The sequence below is a fragment of the Myzus persicae genome, unplaced genomic scaffold (genome assembly GCF_001856785.1).
Source record: "Myzus persicae strain clone G006 unplaced genomic scaffold, MPER_G0061.0, whole genome shotgun sequence".
NCBI lineage: Eukaryota > Metazoa > Arthropoda > Insecta > Hemiptera > Aphididae > Myzus > Myzus persicae.
In genome coordinates, this window is record NW_019100646.1 from 28,783 (window position 1) to 34,099 (window position 5,317).

The following is a 5,317-nucleotide window of genomic DNA, read 5'->3' on the forward strand; positions in this document are numbered from 1 at the left end:
ATACAATAATATAATTAATCTTTTAAGAGACAATATTTACAGTGATCACAGAATTAAATTTGTCTTTTTTGACAATATAAGGTTAAACAAATACATACATTAGGCTATACATTAAAAGCATTTGTCATTTTGTTGGTTGTCATTTCAAAAATGTTTCTAAGGGTTTTCAGTCGTGGTTAACATGAATGAAACAAAGAGTGGGAACTGAACCAATAATACCACTGTTGAAGGTAGCAGTGCTGTGTTGGCCTGGCATGCTGTGGTTCGTATCTACACACAGATGTAAACCTATGACACAGATCTAAACATAAAAACTGTTCATGCTGAAGCCATAACATATTACAAAAGATTTCACAACAGACTTCCATTTCATCCTAATCCCCTTATATCCAATATAGCTTCTCGCACAATTCCTGGCAACCCAACACGTCGACTAAAAAGAAATTGGTGTCGTGATTTACTAAATGAATAATCCAAAAATTAAAAAAAAATCTATATATATGTATATATATATAAATACAATTAGGTAGTGCCTTCACTAGTTGGCTTCTTCCTTCACGATTTCATGTACAAAATATTATATCAAATATTCTTATTGTGCCTAATGGGTACAGATTGTATATATCTTATTAAAATTAAAAAAAAAAAAAAAATATGTAGAATATAGGTTCCTATAACATTTCAGTAAATTTATGATTTTATTATAAGAAAAATTTCTTATTTAATATCAATAATATTACTCACATAAAGAATATTCTGAGAACATGTGGCATTAGGAAAAATTGTATTATCTCTTATTTGATTTTGACTTGTAGAAATATTGATCTAATAAAATATAACTTTTATAATTTTCATTACGGTTAATATACATTTTAAAATACACTTAAAACTTACATAAGAAATATCTTGAAAACAAAAATCATCAGAAGACATTGAAATTTTATTTCTTTTATTTTGACACATATATTGGTTGTTCTAAATAATAAAATGTATAATTTTCATTAAGGTAAGCATGCATTTTAAAGTACACATCATTATGCTTACATAAGAATTATCTTGAAAACATGAATCATTAAAAGATGATGAGATTTCAATTCTTTTATCATCGTGACATATAGGAACATTCTGTAATTTAATGTTGGGATATAGTTCTGGTAGTTTTATGTAGTACCTAAAATATCTTATTTAATAAATGATTAAATTGGATGTGATCTTACTTGATGAATCTGTTTTTATTAATTTAACTGCTGTAAAGGATTCTTCGTTCTGAAGATTTAAGACGGCTATAGCTCCAGGTTTCAAACGGGGCCTTTTTAAATATATTTTAAATAGAGAGATGTCTAATGTCAACTATTGATTTGAGTGTAGTTATTATAATATTATGATTGATTTTGACAATAATTACAAAATTACACAATAAGTATGTTTCTACTTACAGAATATTTACTGTTTCCTTCACCTGATACCCAAGTATCTATTATATCATTCTCTAGAAAATGATCCCCACATATTCTAGATCTCTTATGTAAAGTTTTTCCCAACTATCATGTGAAATTGTAGGAATACGAAACCTTGATTTAGATGTCCCTAAACAATGATCAACATAACATTTGTCCAAACGAGGCATCGAAAATAATTAAAATTAACTTCAAGTATTAATTGAGTGATACTTTTTAAGTTAATAATCATAACAATGAACAAAATATGTACCACGAATTAAGATATACCTATATCTTAATTCGTGATATGTACCCATGTCAATCTGTAATTTTCTTATTTAAATTTCGAGGGAAAAATAATATCTTAATTCGTGATTCAAAATGAGAGGGTGATTAAATTAACTGATTATGTCTCGAGATAGCGCCAGTAGCCTGGCCGCAACGTAGCCTGTATATTTTAATTCGTGGCGCATGCCTATTAAAAATAGCATTAGGTATGAACAGTCAAAATTTAAAAAAAAAATCTGCTTTTTTATAATATTTAAGTATTTTAACTTGAGATAGTATATGATGGTTGCACTGCACAACAATATACTGTTTAATGTGTTCAAATGTCAATGTTCTCCTATTATCAGCTAATATTTGTTTATAAATTGAAAAACTTCTTTCGACATCTACAGAGGTGCAAATTTCATGTAGGTTATATCATCAAACGTGAAGTTTTCAGGAACGGTATCCTCATCTAGTGAAACAGTTTTTCCCTCCAAAATGTTCTTAATGTTTTTAATAGCTTTAAATCCGTTATTCTTTTTCAATTTTTCAATACAGTTTCAAGTTTTTTTGTATTTCTTTACCTTGACCACTGTTGTTTTCATTAATAAAAACTTAAGCTTCGTCAACTATACTTATTGCGTCAGTTAAAGAAAGTCCAGATTTTTCAAGGCGTGTAATTTAAGTGAGTAATTGGTTTTCACGAATGTAAAACTTGCCTCCAGTTCTTCCTTAGCCAATAGTTCTTGTAACTTTTTAATAGCTGTAGAGTCGTTTTTGTTGAGTTTGTTTCCAATGCCTTAATCACATGGCATAGAAATTTCGGGTGCAATACTCTTAAATAGAAGTACACGAGACGGAGCTTTATTTTAACATTTGATGTGAGAGCATTAATTTCGGGAAAATTATTTCTAATTTCCTCAGCAATCCCATGCAATCCGTGAGCTATGCAAGTGACGTGGATCATTTTCGAATAGAATGCACTGATACTCTTTGCAGCCTTAACCATGTATGCCGCTGCATCACTTAAAAATAATAAAACACTATCATGTTTGATACCAGTAGTTCACAAAATACTCATAGAATTGTCAAATAGTTTTGATATTGTACTAAAGTTTGCTTTTTCCAAAACTGGAGTCTAATAAAAATGTTCTAGAAGGGCAACTATTTTCCAATGTTTCAACAATAACGTTAGCGACATATCGGCCTTCAACGTCTGTCGTTTCATCTATGCTCACCCAAATCTTTTTGTTTTCTACGTATACTCTAATAGAAGCAAGAGTTTCATCATAACAAGTACTTACGTAGTCTTTTTGGATAGTAGACTTCAGGAATTTGCCGATTCATGTATTTTTTCAAAAAATTCTGAAAATTTGATTTTTTAGTTTGGCTAGTCGAATATTTGATGACAAGTAATATGTATTTGTATGTTCACCGTTCGTTTTTCAGCGGTAATTTTTTTTTGTTCAAACGGGAATGATCCGCTCGGACGACTCGGAATTACCGTATCACACAATACGGTGATTTCACACTCAATGTTCACCTATTTACCCCTCACACGAAAATATCTATCGTGTACACAAAACTATATTTTTTCATTCACGTTGGTTTCACTGTTTTTTTTTTAAATTTGATAAGCGACCTTTTAATTACGAAATAATTTGTTTGTTTCTATCTGAATTTTTAAGTTACTCGTTTTTTTTTTATTATTATTCAGTAATTAATGATTCGTTGTTTAGTGAAGTTGTGTTTTCTCAAGTTACTTACTCAATTTATAAAAAATGAATTTACAAAAATATATCAACGATTTTCAGTCTTTAGTTTATCGTGTACGAAGTAATTCGACTCTAGCGTATCCAGAATTTTCTTCTTTCCAATCACGTTTAAAAACTTACAAAAAATTTCCTGGAAATTATTTTCAAAATAAATCCGATCTTTCTGAGTGTGGATTAAAATATTCTGGTATTGAAGATATCGTTGAATGCTTCAGCTGCGGACTTATTCTTTATAATTGGGAGAAGCTGGACAATTCATGGATCGAACATTGCAGATACAACCCAAACTGTATTTATGTATTATTAGTGCGAGGAAATCAGTTTGTTCAAAAAATACTAGCTAAATATTGCAAAACTGAACATAATATCTGTACATGTGAAAATATGTCATACGATACAGTTTGTTAAATTATGTATATGTCATACTTAGTAATAAAAAAAAATATTGATTTGTAAACGACTTATATGTGTTAATATTTGATTTAATATCTCGTGGGCGCATGGCTTAGCGGAATAACGCGCGTAGTTTTATTTAAAATAATTTCAGGTAAGCAAGTATATGTAATTCTCCCCCCCCCCCTCTTGCATTCGATAATTGGATATGTCAAGCGCTCACACTTTTTGCATTTTTTTTTCTATAAAAATCTTAAATAAATCTGCAAGGTTTAGTATATAATATGCTTACAGAAGAAAAAACCTGTTAGTTCAAATTATATCCTCTGTCAGACATATTATACCTTATTTTTTTTCATTTATTTAAAAAACAATATTCGTCATGGCTCCAGCAATAATTGTGTTGTAATAAACTTTCGACATCCGCCCATTTGGTAAGAAGAGTGTTACAGTTGGGTTATTAATTAGTAAACAAATTTCGATTATTGTATCATTTGAATGCAAGTTAACGAAAAAGATAATTACATTAAATTTACAGCAATGGTTAACCCTTATGTCTGAATCAAACTTTGTTTCTATTACTAATAATTTAAATACCAGATGTAAACGTGTGAAAATAACTGATGATTTAGCGTACTCAATTAATGCAAAGCAAAGTTCAATTACATTGAACATAAATGATGAATATATAACATTATCACACATAGATTTCTGCAGATTAAAACAATTACAACACTGCATTGACTGTATATAGCAGAAAAACAGAAACGACTACCGAGTTTTAAAGCAACATTTATAATTTTTCTATGTTAACTTCTAAATGATAATATTTTATGAATTTTTTTGAATACAGTCATATTACACACAATGACATATATTCGTTTTAGTTACTAGTTTTTTTTTTTAAACAAAATCGTGGCTAGAATTTCTGAAGTGAGATAAACTATAGGTATGAAGTGTTGTATGTTGACAATCTCACATATTATAATTTAATAATATTTTATAACTAGCACTAGCTTTCAAAATTAAAATATTAACCCTTATGATTATAGTTATTATTATAATATACTGAAAGGTTTTACAAAACTACATGCAATGAAAGTTGATATTTTTTTTATTATTATTATTTCACACTGTATCACATAAATACTGAATCTACTACCTATTCTAAAATGTTTTATTTATCAAATTACTATAAGCAATCATTACTATCACAATTTAATGTTTTATAGATAATATGTAATCATTTAAAATTGTTTAAAATTAATATTTTATTTACTAACAGTTAGTATGTAAATTATATTAATTTACAGGGCAATAGATTCAATACATTTTATAATAAAGCAGATACTTGCTCTTCGTCAGCAGGGAAGAGAAAACGATGAAGAAATGGCAGTAAAAGTTGACTATGACATTATATCAAAAGCGTTAGTAAAGCAG